The 26,062-nt window shown below is 32.3% G+C and overlaps 1 protein-coding gene and 1 pseudogene across 1 annotated transcript in view; one reads left to right on the top strand and one right to left on the bottom strand.

The window, feature by feature from the left end:
- Window positions 1-26,062, bottom strand: part of LOC145249596 (inter-alpha-trypsin inhibitor heavy chain H3-like) — a 269,537-nt gene that overhangs the window by 190,513 nt on the left and 52,962 nt on the right. The gene's annotated exons all lie outside the window — the stretch shown is intronic.
- Window positions 22,765-22,881, top strand: LOC145249777 (5S ribosomal RNA; annotated as a pseudogene).

Below are 26,062 nucleotides of genomic sequence, written 5' to 3'. Positions count from 1 at the left end.
ATAGATATGAACAGTCTTTATTAAAGTTTGTCCCTATTTCCATTCCATGGAGTCCAGGCGCGAACGCATACCCCACAATTTTATTATACCGTTCCTATTTAAGTTAAAACATACTTATCAAAGTATTCTTATGTACATCTATATCAAAAACACTTATAAGCGGGTTTTGGGGGGGGGGTTATTTTTTATTTCCATACTTTGTGGACCTGGCGCGAACGCAGACCCCACAATTTTAATGAACCACCGTTCTGCCAGATGAAACATACCCATTCCTGTATCTCGATACATCTCCTATCATTATATGTAATCAGTTTTTTCAAAATAGTCAACCACATAGTAGCTTATTCGTGACCAGACACACACACACACACGTTCAGCTTTATATTATAGAAGATATATATATCACATTTTATCTAGATAAAACGCCTGCGTAGCATTCGAATCTATTGGGGAAATACTGAGCAACTCGAATCCTAGCGACCCTGCCATGAGTCAATACGATTCTGCTAATGGTAACCGTGTCATGAGAACAATTGTTTGAATGTTTTATAATTTTTTTTTTTTAATACTTTTAGAATCGCATGTGTAAATGAATACATAAATGGAAGGTAACACCATGCTGTGTTAATGCCTTCGTTTACAAATTATGATTATTTTAGTGTTACCACGTTAATACTAGTACTTCCGGTTTCATACGGGATTGCGTGAGTATATGTCAGTACCGCTTTGATGGAAATTAAATATATAAAATTAAATATATAAAATTAAATATATAAAATTAGATATATAAAATTCAATATATATAATTAAATATATAAAATTAAATATATAAAATTAAATATATATAATTAAATATATATAATTAAATATATAAAATTAAATATATAAAATTTAATATATAAAAGTAAATATATAAAATTAAATATATAAAATTTAATACGCCACCTTCCCAATAAAAGGACTTGTTATTCCTCGATTATGAAATCCATTCATGTCATTGAGTAGTTGTATGAAAAGGTCTGACTTGTATGAAAAGGTCTAACTTACATAAACTCACACAGATAGTTGTTAAGCATTTTGCAAATACATTTCGCACTAGTGTTTATTTTGCATACTGTATGGCGAGAAATAGGAGTTTAATGGAGATTTGAACCTTAACTTTCACTTAACTCTAACTCGACCCATGTTTAGCCCCAAAGACTGAAACCATAATCCTAATTCTAACCTAAACCTATTTAACACTAACCCTATCCTAACCGTAGTTCTAACCCGGCGCATTTCTAGACATGAACCACAAAGATTAGGTAAAAGACGTGTGTACGCACTGTGTATAACTGACAGGGCTTTTTGTCAAAACTCATTTGTCCATTAGTGCCGGAGGTTTTCTACAAATGAACCGGTGTCTGGTTTGATAGTCAATTTCTAGCCAGTTTGAATTCAAGATTGCCTTATTTAATTATAGAAAGGCTTATTTCAGAACTAATAACCTTTCTGATTTCAATAAACACGGTATCATTTTGTTCGACAATTAAGTTCTAACAAGAAAATCGATTTATGGTACAAATCGTTTAATTTTTATTTATTTCTTAAAAGAATGTAATGTATTCTTGTGATTGAATATTTACATAAAAGGGTCGCTTTGCTTATATTTCTGCGTTCACATGAGCGTACACAGATAACTGGCCACCATTCACCATATACGTTCAACAGTATTATTTTATTCTGCATTTTGCATAGGTTAACCTAACCCAAACCTTATCCTAATACATATCTAGACAGGATTCAAAAAAGTAGGTTGAGGGCGTGTGAACGCACTGTGCATAATTGGTGGGATGATTTTTTTTTTTATGAATGGTGAAAGAATTTTCTGAAAAAAAAAAACCTGCAAACAAAAATAAGTGTGTGAAAATAACATCTTTTACCAAAATGACTCGATTCAGAATAAACTAACTTGAAAAGAGTTAATATGTTATAAATCAATAAAATCGATAATCAATCAGTATGCGAACACTCTTGCGACATATTTATACTGTCATTTTATTAGCGAAACTCATGGAAATTCCTTCATATGTTGTATTTTGTTGCTGTGCTTGAAAATTTTTCTATACTATGGATGACCGGCGCAAACACAGACCTCCGCCATATTATTGTACCACCTTTGTTCAAAATAAAACATACTTATCTATATACTATGGTTAATATTGGTTTAAGAATATATCTAGTTGCGAGGCCCTATTTTCAATGCCCGTGGAGACGTTTGTGATATATTTATATTCTATTGGCGCCCGGTGCTATCTAAGATCACACAATATTATTTTGTTACTTTTGGGCAGTACAGATACTACACTTTAATCCTAATTTGAGTTTGGTGTTTGACACAACAACAACATCAGATGAGATTTTTTAAAATTACTTTTTTGCACTGCGTCTTCGCCGATACTTAAAAAAAAAAGAAATTAGTTGATAGTTGAATAACTTAGGTTTGAACATGAAATTGTCTTATTTTGATTTGAATGTTTGTTATTGCTTTTTCACCACAAGCAAAGCAAAGTACCATTTAGATGTAAAGGGCTATCATTTGGGACAAAATTTGCAGGGATACTATGTAAGGGGGTTGAACAGCAAGATGGCAATTCATATTGCACTTCATTTTCTGCATGTCAGTATATTCATGGAAGCAGAGACTCGGGGGATGGGGGTCCAAAATCTAGCAATTCGAGGAAAGAAACTATTTGAGTAGGTTTTCCGGTGCCTTGAAATTGCTACAGTAGAGGTTGGATTTTTGCTGCTTGTCAGATTAGTCGGGGTATTTACGTCGAGTGGGTACAAGGACGTAGAGTTCGTCGGAACACTTTCCATTGAAATACTTGTAAAATAGACACGGGAATGCAACATTTCATCGATAGGACAGAAGTTGGAGTTTGGTTGATAGTGCGATAGTTTTCTTCTTTGATGTCTTTTTTCTGGTGTTGATCAAATTTCACTCATCGGCGTAACTATTTAGAATCGTGTCCTATTTCGAGAAGAAAGTCCGATGCCAAGTAGCTATTAGCTATTTCACTTTTATTTTAATCAGAATAAATAGTAAAAGGGCATTTTCTCTATTATATATATATATATATATATATATATATATATATATATATATATATATATATATATATATATATAATATAAAGCTGAACGTCTGTGTGTGCGTGTGTGTCTGGTCACGAATAGGCTCCTATGTGGTTAATTATTTTAAAAAACTGATTACATATAATGATAGAAGATGTGTCGAGGATCAGGAATGGGTATGTTTGATCTGGCAGAACGGTGGTTCATTAAAATTGTGGTGTCTGCGTTCGCGCCTGACCCCCAAAGTATGGAAATAAAAATTTTTTTAAATAAAACGTTTACAATGGTTTTTGATACAGATGTACATAATAATACTTTGATAAGTATGTTTCAACTTCATAGGAATAGTATAATAAAATTATGGGGTCTGCGTTCGCGCCTGTACTTCATGGAAATATGGCACAAACTTTAACAAAGACTGTTCATATCTATTTGCGTAAGTATACTTTGATAATTATGTTTCAGTTTGAAGAAATATGGTATAATAAAATTATTGAGTGTTCGTTCGCGCCTGACCTCCATAGAATGTAAATATGTCACAAAGTTTAACAATGTTTTTTTAAAAGCGGTGAAGGTCCACAATAACACCTTAACTTTAATATTAATTCACGTTAGCTTTTATTTATTTTTTCTTACTTGAATCATATTGTGTCGAATAAATTCACGTTCTTATTAAAGTGAAAGCCAAAAAAAAAGTCGAAACTTTAGACAATGCTCGACACAAATTTTGCATAACTATGTTTTTTTCTTCTCCACTTGCACGCGGCACTCTTTCGAAAATAGATAAATAGATAAATGATTTAAAAAAAAGAAGAACGTTACTTGTTATCGTGTCAAAAGAAGGGAAAATCCTGCTCACGTGATTACGTGTCTTTTTAAAAACATTTATATAACCTTTTTATTTTTATTCATATATCTGTTTAAGTTTTTTTTTTTTGCTAGTGTACTAGAAGGAATTCAGTTAATTACAACCCTTTCTGCGTGTTCTTTACATTACAATAGTACAACTCTGAATTCGACGGCGCAATACTACACCGTTTAATACTGTAAAACTGAAACGAAGCTGTTCTGCTTGAAAAGAGCGTCATTTTCTTCTTATTCATATTTATATCGATTCTTTGCTTTAAAAAACTAAAGTAATCACGTGTTTACTTTTTTAATATCCCATTTTGCTGTTTCGGATTATTTTACTAATGTAAGTAAAGCTTCATTATTTTTCAAAACTGTTTTTGTTTCTTTGTTTTTCGTATTTTGGTGATATTATTTAGTAAGAGTGTTTAGCAGAAAAGCCAACAAACGACTACCAAAAAAAATAAATATACAAGAAATAAATGTTACCATAGTCAGTAAAAGTTCAGTTCATGTTTGTTTTTTGTTTGAAATAGTTTTTAATGCTTTTACTTGAAATAATTTCAGCGAACCGAAATTAAAACGAAATTTGAGGCGATAACTACTTAAATGATTTTTTTATATAAACTACACATGCCATAATCGAATAATCCTCAAGCACAAAATAACGGAAAACATTAAAATATGTTTATAAATATTCCTTACGTTGACGGAACTCTCTTAAATTGTTAACACAGAAAAAAAAATAAAAAAGATCATAAAAAGTTGCGAGCTCTCTAAAAAAAAGAGGAGGATGAAAAAAGATTTTTTTTTAAATCGAAAGATCGCATTACAACCTATTGAAAGATTATTCAAAAATAGTTTAACGTCGAAAATCAGTGTATAAACAGAAGCCCCATACCCACTTTCCTATACAATTTACAGTTCCAGTAAAATTATGACCGACTTTAATCATTTCAGATTTATTTCCAGTTGTTAAACTAATTTTGAATAATCTTTCAATAGGTTGTAATGCGATCTTTCCATTTTTTATCTTTTTTATCCACTTTTTTAGAGAGCTTCGCAACTTTTTATGATCTTTATATATATATATATATATATATATATATATATATATATATATATATATATATATATATATATATATTTGAAGAGCTCCATTTTCTCTTTTTCAATTTCTTTCTAATTTTTCTTTTTTGGCATCAAGAGGTTCTAGGTCGCGTGAGGAAGTCTCTTTAACTGAAACAGATAGCTATTTGTAGCGACCATATATAACTGTTTATCCTCAAATGATAAATAAATATATATATGTGTGTGTGTGTGTGTGTGTGTGTGTGTGTGTGTGTGTGTGTGTGTGTGTGTGTGTGTGTGTGTGTGTGTGTGTGTGTGTTCAATAGGTGTTGAACGGGGCCCGAGAAACATTGGAGAAAGAAGGAAGAAGTGATAAAGTGGTGCCCTGACTCAACGGGGCAGCTGTAAACGTCGCCATTTTTTAAGAGTGATGGATCAAATAGGCGACAGAAAATTTATCAAACGGCCAGACAGTCTATTTTTCTATATGATTCTCGATTGAACTCAAGGGGCAAGTGACGTCATGCACGTGCCGATCGTTGAAGGGAAAAGAAAAGAAAGAAAGACTTGCTCTCTCGTTCAGTTGACGTCGGCTTGAAAGGATGCGTTTTCTTTGTGCTTGGAAAACAAGGGTTTAATCGCGATAAACGTACATGGAGCAATGATGGAGGTGTGTATGCATGCGCGCGTTTGTGTGTGTGTGTGTGTGTGTGTGTGTGTGTGTGTGTGTTCGTGCGCGCGTTTGTGTGTGTGTGTGTGCGCGCGTGCGTGTATTCAATAAATAGAATAAGAAAAGAAACAGATGGCTAACTGGCCGTATTTAAGTATTACTTGTAAACAAGTACCACTGAAAATAACAAATATATCTTTTCACGTACCTCTGCATTCTGCAATAATTTGGTACTTAGTAACCCCAGCGAATAAATATCACAATATTTATCATAATCTGGTTAGGATGGTATTGAATCCAAATGACGCAGAGTTTGTAAGTATATTTTATGCAGTTAAACTAGACACACACATATCCACACAAAAATTACGACTCTCTTTTATATAATATCAACCGAATCGCGTCGGACGCGATCCATTTTGTTGAAATTTGTTTCTATCTTTTGTAACCATCTTTTGTTATCTAAGCTAAATATTCAAATAAAGGACGCTAAGTTTGTGATTTGTTTAGGTGAGAATTAATAATTTTTTTTAATATTCGAATTGCTGTTATGGCTGTCGGGACGAGAGAAAGCTATTTGTGCATTAAGTAAAGGGCTTCGTGAAAAATGTTGTGCACATTCTCGAGTGTACGATAAAGATCCCATAGTTCGACAAGATGCACCTAAAAAATGTCGGAGGTTAAATCAACGGAAACGTTATGGAAATAACAACCAAGACGAGAACCGCAATCCTAACAATGAAAATAAGTCAAATTACAAATCGTCATCACAAGAATTCCAAACAAATAATATAAAATCGAAACAAAAAAAACAGAAAAAAATGGAAAGAAATTTAAAGAAATATGAAAAAGTGGCAAAAACTACCAACCATTTCAGATGTAGATGCCATGATTTAAAGCTAGTTTAACCTTGAAACTACCAATTTTAAGAAGAACAAAGGATCTCAAGAAGAGTAAAACATGATTTAATCCGAGAGAGAATGCACAGCAACCGGTGGAAGAAACATCAATTACAGACCGAAATTTCAAACAATCTTACCTTATTTTACGAAGGTATATAATTGCTTGGTGACAGAATCCGCATCCAATACCTAAATACCTGTAACATAAATCTCACATGTCTGTTTAAATGTATGTATGCATGTCTCGCAAAAACTTTCGACAGAGGCGATAGATTTTCACGAGATTGGTGTCGTTTTGAAGCTCCACCGTTCGGACGACAAATATTGAAAAATTGGCTAAAAACATTAATTCATTCACCCTCAACTGGGCACTTTTCTACAGGGAGGGGTTGCTTTTTTCGCCGATATTTTCGAAAATCATCCCCTCTTTTCGATTGTCTAGCCTTAATTTAAACCTACGTCGCTTTCGGTTTCGCGATAGGCGCAACAGCAAAGACGTCGGGGGATGGGGGGGTCACGCTCTTTGCTTCCGTAGCAGTACGGGTTCCAATCTGCCTGCCTACTTCTGCTCAACACCCACCTCCAAACACCCGTGTAACGCCGGGCACCCAGGCTAGTTTCATATAAGCAAGAATTTCAGGAGATTAAATCTTGCCAAGTAATGAAATTAAAAAAAAAAATGAAATCTGTGGATGTAAGCCTAATCCAAGCCTACTATACACAAATAACTGTCAACAAAAGTAACCGTCAATTATTTTTATTCGTTTACAGATAAAGTGAGAACAGTAGTCCGAATAATCCAAATGATAAAAATTATCAATAATTGGAAAACTTCAGAAACATAATATGAACTCGGTACGGACCGCAAAGATGAAATACTAGTGTCTGTAGGGATTTAATAATTATTATAGTTATATATATATATATATATATATATATATATATATATATATATATATATATATATATATATAAATGAACGTGTCTGTGTGTGTGTCTGTGTACATTTCCCTACGCAATAACTCTGTCAATGTTTAGCTCTGTCAATTTTTAGCTCTGTCAATTTTTAGCTCTGTCAATTTTTAGTCTACAGACTCGAAATTTGATATACAGGGTACTGAGATTTGGGAAAATCGATGTGATCGTTTTTTGGCCAGAAATTTGGCGATTAAGGAGTCAAAGTTTAACGGTTTGACCTTTGAAAACTCTACCAAACTCCTCCGACAATTTTGGGTCTACGCACTTGAAATTTTAGATATAGGTTCCTTGGACATGGATCTAACTTAATAACTGGATTTGAGCCTAAAACAATAAATTTAAGGGGTCATAATAGGGGTCAAAGTTTTAAAGAATTGACCTCTGCGGTCTCTTCCAAATTACTCAAACAATTTATGGTCTAAATATTTGAAATTTTACATAAAGTGTATTCATAAATAGGGCAAGCTTTTTCATCAGTTTGGGTCGAAAAATTTTAGTTATCAATATATAAATGTATGTATGTATGTATGTATGTATGTATGTTTGCATGTCTGCCTTAAACTTTCAATAGAGGCGACGGATTTTACCAAGATCATTATCGTTTTAAAGTTCGACCTTCCATACGACAAATATGGAAAAATTGGCTAAAAACATTAATATCTTCCCCTTCAACTAGGCACTTTTCTACAGGGGGGTCACTTTTTTCGCTGATATTTTTTAAAGTTATCCTCTCCTTTAGATTGTCTAGCCTTAATTTTAAAAAAATGTCGCTTCCGGTTTGGCGGTGGTCGTAACAGCATAAACGTTAGGTTTTACCCCGTTCTTTTCCTCCTTTGCGGTACGGGTTCGAGCCTGCCTTTCTTTATGGAAAATCTGAAAACTAAGAGCATAAAACTCCATGTCTACTATTTACCAATAAGAACCAATGGCAACAAAAGTAAGCGTGACTCTGAAAAATCGTTACTAAACAACAGTTTCAACTTTTTTTATCTAAGAGGAAGAGACTAGTGAAACCGGATGTAGCAACAATACTCTGTGCATGAGCTAATGGTGAATTTGTAGAGATATAGAATAATGACAGGTTTGAAAAGTTTTCTTACTCCGTAGAGGGAACCAATCTTGTTTGCAGAAGTTTTTTTTTTCTAGTTGCTGTTTTACATTTGGATAATGGTGTTTTCGCTCGCGACGATCAATTATATACATCAACTAATCTATCACAAATAATTCAATAGCTCAACTCTGGGCCCAGGAGTTTCTTGTGTATACTCTACTCTTCCGGGTAATGCTGGAACACGGATACATGAGTATAATTCACGAGCCAGGAGTTTCTTGTGTAATTCTACTTTCCTGGGAAACGGCATGATACAGGTTCGCTAGTATATATAATAAACTTTATTATGTCTGCGCGTGTTTGGAGTCTATTCAATCTCAAATCTCTAATTATATAAATAAAACAAATTAGTAGTTATTATTTCAATTCTATATATATCTTCATTTTATAGGATTAATACATGAATAAATTGGAGTTATCTATTTCAATATGAACTTTGTAAGTAATGCAAGTTTTAATGAAGAATACTAAATTTTTATACAAGAAGTGATGAAAGTACACAATTTTTATTGACGTAATTAATTTATAATGCAAGTTGGGCTTATGTCCATTTGTCATCTCGTTTTTATACTTTATAGAATGATCAAAGTATTACCGACCGGATAGGCGTTTTATACGATGAAAAACATGCCATAAAGTTAAGAATACAAGAAATTTTGGCGTTTTAATAATAAATAACATTTGTGATAACAATCAAGTACGTAACTGACACGACGAAGCGGGTCATGATTACAGGGTGTAGTTTGTAAGGGAGTACTTATATAAGCCTATATTTATTAGGGTTTTCGTCACATATGACGATAAATCGTAAAACACAATCAATCTTGGTTAACGAACGTTTCATTTTACAATCTTGCATCTGTTTGCCTTTCCAAAGGAAATGGTTTTAGTGTAAATATTTTAACGAGATTTGTGTTTACCGAAACTTGTCTAATTAAAATATGTTAAGTTTGGTTATTAAATCTTTTTATATGTGTACACCCCAAGATCAGAAATAACTGGAAAAATAAGTCTTCCTCAATGTCCGCACGAATATTAGTCCTCGTGCGAAAGAGCAGGACACAAAATGTTTTAAATGATATTAATAATAGAATAACAATAACAAAGACTTTCGTTGGCGAGGACTACTATTGACCGTAACCAGTTATACAATCCTTTTGAAATTTTCATCTCTATTTTTCTCGTTATGTACTGAATATTTGTTAATGAAACCTATATAAATATGTTATTTATTAAATTTTAAAGATTTTCTATTCTGAAAGAAGTTTAAAAAATTTAATCTAAAAAAGTTATTCTAAAGTTTTTGTAATTATTCAGACCTGTATTACAAATACGGGCTTTGCAGAAAATGAGTTGTGGTGTGAGGAGAAATACAAACTGAAACAGACAGAATATTCAGTAATAATACAAAGAGGGGGTTGCAAAAATGAGTTGTGCTGTGAGGATAAATACAAACTGAAACAGAGAGAAGGAGAGTTTTAAAATATAATCTTAAAAAGATAAGATACAAGTTAGAAAAACATTTCATCCAAGGCATGAAAATTGTTAAACCAAATGTTTTTACTATAGGCGTTAAGGTACAAGATTCAATTTGAAATTTATTTATCTTCAAAGTGCACTTTTATAAATTTTTCAACGTAAGGTATAAAAATTTAATTTAAATTGAATAAAAAATTACCTTCAAGGTATCATCAGTTGTTTACCATGAAACACTGTTTCGGGGATTTATATATATATATATATATATATATATATATATATATATATATATATATATATATATATATATATAGTAAAATGATCCATAATTTATTATTAAAAATCGGTTTCAAAAGAAAAAAAACAACAAAATCAATAAATTGTACGATCGTTTCGAAAACGATGGTTTTATTGAAATAGACAATACGTCTTGAACAATAATTTTATCATTTGATTTTATAAACAAAGTCTCCTCATCAGCAAAAAGAGTGCGTGGGGGGGAGGTTAAAGACACCAAAAATAAAACTTGCATTTTTTAAGTAAGGCAGATATATCTTGAAAATTTTTAAAATATAAAGAAAAAAAATACTTATTTTTATGTTGATAAAGAAAATAAAATAAAATAAAAAATAAAAATAAAATCGGGTGGAAAAGTAAGGTTAAGAGGGGATATCTTTAATATTTCTAATAAAAAATATATATTATTTTGTTTTGTTTATCAACATAAAAATAAGTAAAAAAAAATTTATTCATCCAGCCTTGACAGACGTGTTTTTAAATATTATCTCTAGTGCTTTTCTTTTAATGATTTGGAATTCATTCCATTTGCGCTTTTTTCCAAGGAACTCTGCCTTTTGGATGATTTTGGACCATTTGGAATTTACCCATTGGATTGAAATTTTAAATTCGACCGTTTTGGATTTTACCATTTTTGGATTTTTACCCTTCACCGGACTATCCATTCATGTGAAATATTTTTATTATTTTTCTTTTGCCTCCTGTTCCCCTTACCTCACCCTTTTTTTAACCAAGTAAGATCTTTGACTTACTTGTAGTTTCATTAAATACTTTTATATGCAAAATCCGATCCTGCATTTTGCTAATTCCTGCCCTCTGATGAGAAGGAGAGTATTTCTTCGAAACTCCGCGGATTAAGGACTATCCACTTATCTTGTGCTTCCTTTTTTAAAATTAAATATGTTTTTAACTCTTTTTCAAGATATCTTTTAACATATTTTATTAATCATTTGTTCATATATATATATATGTGTGTGTGTGTGTGTGTGTGTGTGTGTGTGTGTGTGTGTGTGTGTGTGTGTGTGTGTGTGTGTTTTATAGAAAGAGGGGAAGGAGAGGGAAAGAGAGGAAGAGAAAGACATGTTGGTTTATTAGAAATTACCAAGTTATAAACTTAGAATGAGTTCTTTATAATTGATGGTTGCTTATAGTTAAATTTGTGCTCATTTTTTTACATTAAATACTGATCCCCTGCTAATCGCAGACTATGCATGGAACGGATCTCATAATACTTAGTTAGTTGCACCTTAGCATAACATTGTTTCCGAGAAAACTTCCAGGGTAAATGTGGTATTGTTATGACTAATTCCTATTAATCCCTAACTGTACATTGAACGGATACTATACTATCAGTGCGTTGTCTCTTCAGATAATAAAAACCCATACAAAATTTCAATTAAATCGGTTCAGTAATTGCCGGAAAATTTGGAACGGACAGATAGACAAACAGACATATTGATAGAACTATAATATTGATAACATCTGGGGGAAAGAAAAGTGAAAAGTTTTTTAAAAGCTAGAAAAAAAAAGAAAATTATGAAAATAGAATTGTTTTCTCAATTCTCCTAAACACTTGAAATTAATTCGCTTGCTTCGTCCGTTTTTAACCGTTTACTTTTGTGCGACGAAACCAATATACAATATTATGATATATCTGTTAAAATTATTATCCACGTGTGTTTCATCCTTTTACAGGAATGATAAGTGTGGAGGATGATTGTTCGTTCGGTCGGTCGGTCGGCCGGTCGGACGGTCAGTCGGTCGGACGGTCAGTCGGTCGGACGGTCAGTCGGTCGGTCGCACAAGTCGAACCCAACATCAAAGTCCCCTTTAACTTTTTCACTTTGAGTATTTACTAATGCGGACAACCCAGCAGCGATAGGGGAAAAGAGAGAATTAAAGTCTATTTATATCTATATAAGCGGAGATATTTTAGTAGACCATGATAACTATGTTCACAATCAAGTCAGAAATAAATACACATACCTAAATTTATATATATTGTATTTCTCTTGGTCTGTCTGTATGTATGTCTGTTTGCTTGTCTGGCTGTTCGTCCAGTTTTTCTCGGAAACTACTCGGCCGGTCTGGCTGGACTTTTATCCGGACCTTTGTTATGATACGATGCATTATGGATTTAGTTTGATGCACAGTTATGGATTAATAGGGATTAGTATTCGATGCAAACAATGAGCACAAATTTAATAATATTTGACAATTATTTTCGCATAAAGCACTCGTTTTAAATCCACAAGCTATAGTTTTTGCCCGTTTTAATATATATATATATATATATATATATATATATATATATATATATATATATATATATATATATATCGCTAGATTCGGCCAATAGGGGTAGGAAATTGGTCAAAAGGAAAAGTGTTCTCAACTCGCATTTAGGTAAAAATGCGCTTTCCTATAAATAATTGGATTTATTCAAAAAGTATCCCAAAATAAATATAAATAAACAACATCTACATAAGAAAAAACGCGATGCATTCAGCAGTCGTGTGAGATAGCCCAGTGGTAGACTCTTGGACTTCTTATCATGGGGCCCCGATTTCAAATCTCGCTAGATTCAGTCACTCTGATTAATCGTAGATAGTTATATATATATATATATATATATATATATATATATATATATATATATATATATATATATATATTTAGAGAGAGAGAGAGAGAGAGAGAGGTTCAAAATTAGGTCGCTAGTTATTACGTAGACTATTTATTAAAAAAATTGATCATTAAAACAGCGGGACATTTGTTATACCTGTAAATATATTAAAGCCATTAGTATGTTTCAAATATCTATATATTAATAGGATATCGTGTGTGTTATTTTGTGTGTCACGCTTACATCCGAGTGGCTGTCGTTTAATTCTTATGGACTTACATTTCTAGTAATAAATAATTTTACCAAACATTGTTCATAAGTTTTGGTTTCGGTTTCGATTATAGCTGATGACACTCGAGTAATTTATTTTTATATAAATAATTCATCAAGAATTCTTTATAAGTTTTGGTTTCGGATTCGATTATAGCTGAAGGTTGGTTGTTTTTGTTTTACGGCATATCAACCGTTTTCAGGTTATTTAATGCCGAACCCAAAGATTTTGAAGAAAAAATTTTTTAATAGAATATATTTGTTGTTTTCACGTCGGTTTCTATTTAACCCATAGTTGGGACCCTAACAGGTACTACCACTCCGGGTCAGAGTGGACCTAGGAGCAATGGTAATTAAAGGGTGGCTCCACACTCCCCAAAGCCCACTGGGGCCTCACCACTGAAGATAGTTTATGGTCATATCCAGGACCCCCATTGAGGGACTTTTACCCTCTGCAGGGGGGCAGTCGGCGTATTCTAATGCCCCACCGACAGGGCCAATAGCTGAAGGAACTCATGTTATATATATATATATATATATATATATATATATATATATATATATATATATATATATATATATATATATATACTAGCTTAGATAAGTACTTTTGCAGTTTTAACAAAAGAGTTGCAATAATATCAGAGCGTCTCCATTTATGCTGAACATCCACAGAATACCAACATCAATATATTGCATCTGAATAAGTTCCCTGTGGAATTTTCAAATGTACCACTAGTTAAACATAATTGCTTCAGTATCTCAGATGCTCAAAATACAATCCTTCAGCATTGCAACATTATTCAAATCTACCCAGAACACTCTGACACACAGTGCGGCTCAACTTGTAATTCTTATCAATTTTGTTTTAATGCTTCATGACTATAATCTTTTAATTCATCCACTGTTTTGGGTATATTCTCATAGTTAGATTACAACACCCAAAAAATATTGATAACAATTGATTAAGGCGAATGTGGTGGTCATTCGATGCTTTCCTCTCTTCCCAACCAATGCTGTGGAAAAACCTGGTTATGGTAATCTTTTACTCTAAACGCATAATATTGTGGTGCTCCATCTTTCTGAAAGAAAAGCTTCACGGCTATTTATAAGGTGTTCACATATGGCTGTACTTTATATATTATTCAAAACATATTATAGTGAATAATTTTCATGGCCAATTTTAGCTGGAATGTTTTGTTTCATGCGGTGTCCAATCTTTTTTGTAAATCGCTCTTAAATAGTCTCCGGATTACGCCCATTGAAGCATCCGAAGTTAACCTATCCGCATCACAACCAGAGTCTTATCAGTAAAAATGGGGACCATATGAGGGGGAAAAGAGAAAAGAATCTATTTTTACATCACAGTTTATTCTGAATTTGTTGAGTAGATAAAAGAGAGAAAATCGCTAAAAAGGGAGAGAGAGAGAAGAAAGAGTGAACGAGAAGTAAAGTCTATTATGAGATCACAATGCATTCTTACTTTGTGAAATCCTTTGTCTTTATAATTCCAGTAAAAATCAATCAAGGTGAAAGTTAAATTATATATTTAACAATATATAGAACTGTTATGGTATCATTCCTATTTAGATAGACAATAAACTATTCCGGTAAGTATATAATAATTTGACCGTGATCCGCTTTGAAAGCCGAGTAGCAAACTTCATATCAGTATATACCAGTCGGGGATCCCTTTTTGGTAATCAGTCCGCCAGAAACTGGGCCATTTCGGTGATGTTTGGCTAGAATATTCGTCCTGGACATTCCTATGAAATCCACCACCTCCAATCCATTGCTAACTGTCCGAGGCGCACTAATGAGGAATGTCGACGGGGTTGTCTTAGAAAAAAAGGTCAAAGTGCCTCAATCTTAAGTAGCGCTGACTTAAGCATCTCAATTTCCGACCTTGTATCACATCATACTTATGTGGAAACTATATAAATACTGAGCCGCATAGCATATTCCACACTTGTCAAGAATCCGTTCTTGACTACCAGCCAACTGAGACTAAACTAGCTCGGTGTCCTTTTATCTGTCGGGCTGAGGTATTGAGTGTGCTGTGTTGGTTATGACGTTTAAATTTGAGTTAAAGGTGATTCGTGATTGCGGTTCGAATCATGCGACCGGCAGAACAGTTTTCCCCATACTGACGATTCCGCAAGGATGAAATTTATACGCATGTTATTCATAATTTTAAAAATCATTATGTAATATATGTATATATATTTATACTTATATATAATTTATATATATATATATATATATATATATATATATAATTATGTAATTTTATTTTCGATTTTTATATATTTTTATTGACGTTTTATTACGTTGTGCTTTTACTGACATTTTAATCTGAACAGTAAAATAAATAAATGGATTATATAACTGAAGGAAACTGTTTTAGGCTATCTTCCAGTTTCATATGTAAAAGAATAAGCGCTAATTATAAGAAATAATGAAAAACTTTGTTGCATTAGATGCATTGAAGAGAGAGGAGCAAACCAAATCAGAGGCATAGTAGTGTTTAGTTTAGACATTTTTAGCAGTTTAGCTCCTCCTTCGATAACATGAATTTACTCATAAAGAGATCCATTCTTGCTGTAGCTGTGCCATTTTAAACGAGTGTTTAGAGTTTGAAAAACCAGTGCTTGTGCATCTATGCTACCATGCTATTTTAAATAATATTTTCAAGTTAAAATTATTTTTTATGAAATTTTTGTTTATTAAATTTATAGGTGAAAGTACAGAATAGTTACAACACAACCTCTTATCTTCCCCATGTTAAGAATGGTTTTCTAAATAATAAAGTTATTTTAGCAGAAAAAAATCGATGCACAAATAAGGAAAACCTTTAAAGCAGTTTCCTTATTTACTCGTATTAATCTTTGTGTGTTATCTGACTTTAAAACTATAATTTTAGAAGAAAAATACTTCTTAAAAACAATTACTCCCTGAAAATAAAAGAAATAAAAATTTGACACTAATTTTCTTCAAAGTATTTTTATTAAATAGAAAAACTTGAAAAGTTACGTGGTTATGTTTCGTAAAGAATGTGTAGAATAAAATTGTATGGACTATTTTTTAAAATATAAAACTGGAGTATAACCATATTTTAATAGAAATTTCAAATAAGATTTTATGTTAAATATTAAATTGGTGCAAAAATAATTTTTTTACGTTCATTTGAACGTCAAAAAATGCCATTATTTTTGCATCCACCTAATAGTAAAACAAATTAAAAAAGATAAAGGAATATGTTTAAATTCACTGCAGACACTTGAAATATATATTTTAAACGTCTTGTTCGTTTTTCCTTTCGAATTTAAGCCTAAATTGTAATGTTTTCAAATTAAATAATAAACAAACGTTAATTTCCAATATCAATAATGAGCGTGTTTTTACAACGGTGAAATCTAAAATGTTCCCACCCAAAAAAAGTTCCTGAAATGAAAAAGCGAAGTTTGCTCGCTATTATTTAAAAAAAAAACATAATTTTGCATTTATAGTTAATATTTATTTTATTAATTCATTATCTTCACTCATTTTATTTAAAAATGTAGTTTAAAACATATTATAAATAATGATTCCATTTTCTTAACAGTATGGATTGTTTTGATGACGGGACGTTCTTGGCAATTCACCGAAAAACTTTTAATAGCTTCAGTTTTTCAAGTTTTAAAGTCATTTCCTCAAGCAAGGATAACGATTTTGAAAAAAATATTTTGTGTAGGTATTTTCTATGTCAAACCCCAACTGTCATCACCATTGCCTCACCGGGGTTCCAAAATCGACCTGCCCTACTAAGAAATACGTATATGTTTTTATGCTATTCAGATATTAATAAAAAGAACAGTTGTTGGGTACTTAAAGTCTTCCATCTACAATTTCACAAAACTTCCTCTGCCATTCGCATTTGACGCTGTTCAATAATTCATTAATTTTCATGAGACTCTCTCTCTCTCTCTCTCTCTCTCTCTCTCTCTCTCTCTCTCTCTCTCTCTCTCTCTCTCTCTCTCTCTCTCTCGTGTGTGTGTGTCACTTTCCACGTCTCAGTTTTTTGTCTTGTCACTTTTCAAGGAACTCCATTGACAATATTTTCCCGGTGGAGGAGAAGGAGGGAGGGCTGCGAAACTCTCCTCCATCAAACGTCAAAATATCACCCAAAGAGTTCCAAGCAACGGATTAGTTCAACCTTCGTGCGCGCAAGGAATGCGATTTATTTCACAACTTTTTTGTGAGAGGAGGTAAATATATCGTCTGCGTTTTACATACAGAGTAGTATTTGTGATAGTTTTGCATATATACAGCCTAACTGTAAGGGTATCTGATATTATTTACTCTCTTCCCACCGCAGAAAGATATGACACAAGGTCGGAATGCAAAAAGTCAAACCAGCACCTATAAAGCACTCTAACGTATTAAAAATTACCTGGAAAGCCCCGTCCGCATTCCCCGGCATCGGCACGTCAGGCGACAAGCATTTATTTCCCAAAAAGAAGTGAAGCAACAGCCTAGTAGAACAGACCGCCTAGAACTCCACATGACGACCAACACGATACCGCAGTTAACAGGGAAACGCCATTTTAATCATAATCCAAACTCTGTTGGCTTTAGGACCAAGGGTAAACCTCTAGCGCAGTTTCAAATATGGTCAGAATTCAGCCATGCTAAAAAGCCGAAGATATCGAAACGCGCATTACTGGATAATTATTTTATCAATAATATACAGACGTTCCCAAGGGCACGATACGAAGTGCAATGAAGGTGATTTCGGCGCAGCATTAGGTGTGTCAGAATTTTGGGGGAATTTTTGACAACCCTAACACGAAACTGTGAATAAAATATAAAAAAAACTCGTAATTTCTCCTTTAAAAGTGGGTTGTTTATTTTCTTTATGGATTACACTTCCAAAAATAGACTATTAAAATTGTATAAAAGTAATAGAAATATTATTTTTTATTTTTTTAAAAAAACAGTAATGAAATCAATTGAATTTTACGAGTTAAGTATTTTTTCAATTTTTAAACTTTAAAAATCTATCAAATTTTTCCTATTGATTCAATTTTTACGATATTTTTAGGGTCAATGTTAAATTTTATGCTCTTTCCAATAAACCAAATATAATATTTTAGACAAACGTTTTTTTTTAATTCACGCCTCCCCCCCCATTTTGAAATGTCTATTAAAAAGTAAATAATTAATTTACTCGCCAAAGTTTTATATATCACAAATTGAAGATAAAGGATCAATAAATAATATATTCAAATTTAAAACAAAAAAAATGAAGTGTCTTTTTAGAAATTTACCTGTAAAGTACGAAGTTTAAACCATTTTTTTTTTAAATCACGTTGTTTTTTTTAAATGAAACCTTGGTCCTTGCTCCTTTAATTGAAAAAAAATAGGGTTTGAATTACATTTTTCGGGTAGTTATAAGCTTGGAAAGTCAGGGGGTCGAATTATTCAATATATTTCACGCATTCGTAAGGTCAGTTTCTGACAAACCTATATATAGCATTTAGAGCATTTCTTCGTAAAACGAATTATTTTTATAACTCGACGCATCTAGCCTTCGCTGCCTCGTATGTTTAAAGATAGAGATATTGCGAGTCGCCGTAGCCTCGACCATTGTTGGTATCTGTTGTGAGTAGGGTAATGTTGAAATAATGCATAACAAAAGAATGCACGTGTTTATTTAAGAGGCGATTTACCCTTGCGTTCATAACAAAGAGTTTCGTCTGTATAAGTTTGGAATTTCTTGCGCGCTCGATTCGCTAAATATGATGCAGTAGTGGCTATAAACAAACAGTTTGATAAGTAGCCATGAAATTTGCTGACTTCTTGAGATAATCGAAATGATATCTATTGAAATCGAAGTATTTATGATTATCAGTCGTTTTGTTGGCTCAAACAGCCATACCGAGGAGTTTTAGTTTATAATACGTATAAAGACAATGTCATCAATAAATCTTTAGTTGTGAAATGGTTTTAGGTGTGATTATGTAGCAATTGAGAATTGGCAGTAGCTCTTAGAAGCATCGTTAATAAAATTAAACATTTTGAATAAAGAAACAAACTGTTTTGAAACCACGTTAAGATGCAACAATTTTATTTTTAAAATCCCTTCATTTTTTCTTTTTTAACTTGAAATATTTCTTATTAATTTCTGGTACTAAAATATTCATCTTAAAGAAGAAAAAAGAGTTGGGTTTTTGGTGTTCCCAGCATTATATCAAAGCTGTGTGCTGCTGTTTTTTCTTTCTTGATTTGTGATAGCCGCATATAGCCCTTATAAGCATTTCTTTAAGTAGATTATAATTGCATCTTTTTATCATATAACGATAATTTGCTGCATAATATTTTGGCATTCTTACTTTGGCGTTGATTACATTGTAAGAGTTGAGTAAAGCGGGGAATTGTATCTTTCCGGCTCGTGATGAGCTCACTACAAAATACCAATGTCAGTGCCCACGCCTATGGTATTTATAGAAATCAAGGAAGGTCACTCTAGTTACTTCCTGTTCAGGGGAGATCACTCTGGTTGCCTAATATTGTCAGGGATGGATAACTCTTATACTTACACACAGATATTTAAAGTTTCTACTTGATATTTAATCTTGGTGTTGATGATGAGATGTTATTCAAATAAAAAAAAATATCGTCCCATAAACGATCGTACACTGATTGATTGTCGATGTTGAGTTCTTGGTACATACAGACTTCATTAGCAAATGACACAGAGTAAACAAGATTTGTAATTTAAAAAGTTTAAATAAAAAAAAACAGAAAACAAGAAAAATCCATGTTGACTTTTACATTTGTCTACTCTTACTTTCAGTCTCATTTATATTATATTTTATATCATTCTATACATTAAATATATATATGCACACACATATATATACATATATACACACACACATATATATGCATATATACACACACATATATATATATATATATACACACATACACACACGTATATATATACATATATATACACATAAAAAACTCATCTATTTACTTATATGTATGTATATATATATATATGTGTGTGTGCGTGTTTGTTGTGGATATATATGTATGTATATGTGTAATTGTATGTATTCATATATATGTATGTATATACATGTGTATGTATTTAACTTTTCATTTGCTTCCTTTAATAACTCCTGCTGATTATTTAATTCTTAAGTAATAACTTGTATATTTCAATTGACCCCTTTTTTGCTTTAAATTTGGCACGGTTTCAAGGTCATCTTGTCTGGGTCATTTTGACATTGGCTTTTCTAACATTAACCCAATCACCATTCAATTTTTTTCTTCTTCACTCATTTTTCCAAAATCAGCCTATCCTTGACAGTCGTTTTAAATTCTTTTTTCTACGCACATCTTATCTTTCTGTTAATATTATTTGAACTCATTCCCTTTTCCTTTTACCCATTTGTGAATTATTCCACGGATTTCTGCCTTTTGGGTTACTTTGGACCATCTTCCAATTACGCGATTCACTTGGATTTTACTTGTGGAAATGGAAATTTAACCAACTTCTTTTGATTTTGATTTTTGGATTTTACCGTTATTAGATATTTTACCCTTCACCAGATTATCCATTCACGTGAAATCGCCTTTTTCTTCTCCATATTCCCTCTGCTTCACTATTTGTTACCAAGTAAGATTTATGACTTACTTGTAGTTTCATCAAATACGTTTGCAAGCAAAATCCGATCACGCATTTTGCTAAATACTACCCTCTGATGAGAAGGAAAGTATCTCTTCGAAACTCCGCGGATTAAGGACTATCCACTTATTTTGTGCCCCCTTTTTAAAATTAAATATATTTTTAACTCTTTTTCAAAGTGTTTTTTAACATGTTTTATTAACTACTTGTTCTTATACACACATATATGTACATACACTCATGAGCAAAAAAAAAATGGGCGAAGAGTAAAAGAAAGAAGAAATCGAGCTTTTCAATATTTTTCCATGAATTTTTGTTCATTTAACTGAAAATTTTGCAGATCATTATAGCATATAATAATAAGTAGAAAAATTAATTCTAAATATGGTAAGCCCGCATCTTGGCGAGGATATAAACAACTGAATTGCAGTCCAAAATGACTTACAAGCAGATTTTTAATATTTTAAGAAAAGAAAACGTGAAAACATCTCTTTCTGTAGTGAAGCAAATTGGTCAAAGGTCGAAGTCGAATGCTTAGTAAAAGGGAAATCTGGATCTGGTCGCCCTAGAGCATTCACTTTGAAGTACGACCACAGGCTTAACTTAACTGTTTTGAAGGATTAAAAGAAAACTTATGTTGACCATAGCAAAGAATTCAAGACGAGGGCTGGAAATTCTCTTTCTAGATATACCAATATCTAGATGAATGAAAGAAATGTGATTTTCTTCTAAAAGGTGTGCAAAGAAGCCATTTTTATCTAAGAAGAACATCAATGATAGAAAGAGATTTTTCTCGTATTATGGCAAGAAAGACACAGACTGGTTCAGGAATTTTTTTTTTGGTTAGATGAATCAAGATGCTCCCGATGCTCCCGAACGGTGCAATCGAAAATCTGGAGAAAGATTTTCGCCAAGTTGCATAAAATCGACGGGAATGGAGAGATAATGGTACGGGAAACTTTTACTGCAGCAGAAGTTGGGGAACTTTTTAGATGTGAGAAGCAATCAATGCAAAGGAATAAATTCGAATATTAGAAACAGGACTGTTACTAAGTATCCAGAAGCTGGACATATCTCAGAACATTTTTTTTCATTATTTTTCAACGCGATAATGTCCCTGCACACACTGCTAAAGTCACAAAAAATGTTTTTCTGATAATTCAATTAATGTGATATTTTAGCCAGATCAAAGCCCCGATTTAAACCCAATCGAGAATTGGTCCATAATAATAATTTGGTGCTTTGGATGGAAGAACCTTTTCGAACAATGACAAACTGTGGGAAGGTACACAAAGCGAATGGAATAGCATCTCCTCTTCACAGTGTTCCACTTTGGTCGAGAGAATGTCTAAAAGGATTGATCTTTTAAAGAAATCAAAAGGAAATGCGATTCCATCCTAAGCATTTATTAAAGTAAATGTATTGTTCTGTGTTATTAGTCTCGTTTAAGTTTCCTTTGTTCTTTGTTCAATATAGCTTTTAGTGCAATAAAATGTATAAAATTTGTTTGGCCTATTTTTTTTTTTTTTTTGCTCACAAGTGTATATACACACACGCGCATATATATACATATATATATATATATACACACACATATATATACATATATACACACGAATATATACACACACATATAAACATATATATATATACGCACACATATATTCATATATATACACACACATATATGCATACACACACACAAATGTATATATATATAGCACAATCACGTTGACACACTGGTTCTCGCCAGATCACCGAAGTTAAGCAACGTTGAGCCTGGCCAGTACCAGATGGGCGACCATTTGGGAAGGCTAGGCGCTGTATGTACTGCACTGAGTCGTATCAATTTCCAGATTGGTATCTGGGGGCGCATTAATTTACTAGGAGAGATGCACCTCCAGTCTTCGACAAAGGTAAGCAGCAATACCAAAAAGTGTTGTTGGTTCTACACAAAGCCTTTACCACTATAAACAAATCATTTGTATGGATTTTCGAGCAACTTAGTTGTTGTGGCGGAACCTCATACGTCGAAGTCGACGGGAGATTCCATCACATCATATATATATATATATATATATATATATATATATATATATATATATATATATATTCAAACAAAAGTTGTTACATAGCACAGAATGTCTCTGATTAATTTTTTTAATGTTGTACGTTTCGTATTATGCTTCTTGTGTTTTAATTTGCGATAGATAGGATACATATATTTCGTTTTGTTTCAGTTTTTTGCGAGTACTTTCGACTGAACTTTTCCAGTCGTTATCAGGCGTTTATTTTGTTTTTATGTCTGTTGAGTTTAAACTGTATGGAAATTTCTAGTTTGTTTTTTATGCTTATGAGGTTCGAATGCTGTAAGTATATTGTCGTGTTTGAGACGTGGCTAAATTGAATACACATTATTTAAAATGGTTAATTGTGAAATTTACGAAACAGTTAAATCTAAAATTTCATATACGGTGGCCCTCGGATACGGTTTTTTCAAGTTACGATGTGAAATACGATATTTCCCCTACCCCTGGTTACGGTATTAGTCTCGGTGTTATTTCTAATGGTGTTCGCTTATATACATGTGTATTATACATTGTACTGCATTTTGTTTCTAATTTTTAATGTCGTATCCCAGGGTTCTACTGTATTTAAAATGGCTTGTTTTATGTAGTTAATTACAAACCTGAGCAGTTATTGTGACTTAAAAATCAATTCAAAGCTTATACGATATTGAGTTTTTCACATGAGAATTTATATATATATATATATATATATATATATATATATATATATATATATATATATATATATATATATATATTAGCATCTAACTTAATAACTTAATTTGAGCCCAAAATAATAAATGTTAAGGGGTCATAATAGGGGTCAAATTTAAAAAATTGACCTTTTTGTTTTTTTGCTCAACATACACCTCCAAACACCCAGGCAACACCGGGTACCCATGCTAGTATATATAAAAAAGTGAACGCGTCTGTCTGTTTGTCTGTGTGTGTACATTTCCCTACGCAATAACTCTGTCAATTTTCAGTCTACAGACTCGAAATTTGATACACAGTGTACTGAAATTTGGGAAAATCTTTGTGATCTGTTTCGGACAGAAATTTGGCTGTTAAGGGGTCAAAGTTCAACGAGTTGACCATTGGGAACTCTACCAAACTCCTCCGACAATAGTATATATATAAAAGTGAATGTGTCTGTGTGTGTGTGCGTGTGTGTCTGTCTGTCTGTGTACATTTCCCTACGCAATAACTCTTTCAATTTTCAGTCTACACTCGAAATTTGCGATACAGGGTATTGAAATTTGGGAAAATCTTTGTAATCGGCCAGAAATTTGGCTGGTCAGTTGTCAAATTTCAACGATTTGACTTTTAGAACTCTACCAAACTCCTCTGACATTTTTTTGGTCTAAACACTTGAAATTTTAGATATAGATTCCTTGGACATGGATCTAATTTAATAACTTGCTTTGAGCCCAAAACAATAAATGTTAAAGGGTCATAATAGGGATCAAAGATAAAAAAAAATTGACCGTTTTTTTTGTGTTGTTTTTGTTGTTTTGTTTTTTTTTTTTTGCTCAACATACACCTCCAAACACCCGGCCAACGCCGGGCTGAAATTCCAGTATATATATATATATATATATATATATATATATATATATATATATATATATATATATATATATATATATATATATATATATATATATATATATATAATATCGTTTGTTTAAATATATATACATCACACAATGCTTAAAGCAAACTATATCAACCTCTTATATACGTTTTTCTTACTATTCAATCATCCAAAATATTATCTATATTACACTGCTTACTTTTTTACGACTAATGGAATACAAACTGCTTTTTACAAAGTTCATGCATTCTCCAGCAGTATTAGTGTGCACGAATTATCTCAAGAATTCAGAATTAATTAACCGACTTTTCGGTTTCATCTATGATTATTCACGTCATTAAGTAAAGTTTTCTGTTTTTACTTTTGAAATTAGACTGAACTCAGGATGAACCTCTTCTCCTCTCACTCTTAAATCTTTGTTCGTGAGGTTTCTCTTTAATTTAGAAATTATTCAGAGCAAGAGTATCCAAGGCGATAAATCAAACAGTGGATAAAATGTCTAAATCGTTTACTTGAAACATAAGCTTAACGAGAGAAACTTCTGCTACGATTAAACGCTGAGGTGATGCGAATAGGAAACTGTCGACACAAGTTGAAAACAACCTTCAGAGGTCTGTTGTTGGAAACATACCAAATATCATATTAAATCAATCTCAGAAAAGATCAGTAAGCCACCGGAGTGGAAACAACAAGAAATGTTAATACTAGCATTGAGCCTTGATGTAGGCCTACGAACGTACCGATATTGAAAGATATATGTTCTTGAAGTTAGTTATATGAGATCGTGTCTGAAAAACCTCTTTCACATACAATACACACATATATATATAAAATATAAAAAAAACATATTCGCCTGCCTCTTATTATAGCAAAGTTATGTCTGAGGTCAGTTTGTAATAGGTAATTGTTGTTGTTGTTGTTGTTGTTGTTGTTGTTGTTGTTGTTGTTAATAAAGTAAAGATAGTTTGTTTGTCTAGTTTTGTCGTCGGAAACTTTCCTCCTACAAAATCAATATTTCATTCTGAATATCCAGATATTTTGCGGAACATAAGCAATAAAATACAATTCGATTTAATTTCTTTCAAAAATACTTTATCCGATTAGGACCATTTTTCAGGTGGATAACATATTTATGTGTTACTATCACTTACCGAGGAGAGTGATTTGTTCTGTTCGTGTCGTGGTTATTCTTATGAAATGGCTGTTACGTCCTGGCGTGGCAACCAGCTCCCCGGGTATTAAACAGAATAAAACAATAGGTACATCCCCTTTATCAAAGGGGGTGATATGACGCTTTCTACTTCTGCTACGTCTGCTTGGCGGGTCTTCAATTTGCGTTTACAAT

Source organism: Euprymna scolopes, chromosome 28 (genome assembly GCF_053919585.1).
Source record: "Euprymna scolopes isolate OS-2025 chromosome 28, ASM5391958v1, whole genome shotgun sequence".
Classification (NCBI taxonomy): Eukaryota; Metazoa; Mollusca; class Cephalopoda; order Sepiida; family Sepiolidae; genus Euprymna; species Euprymna scolopes.
The sequence above is the reverse complement of the archived record's forward strand: the minus strand, read 5'-3'. Positions and strand labels throughout refer to the sequence as shown.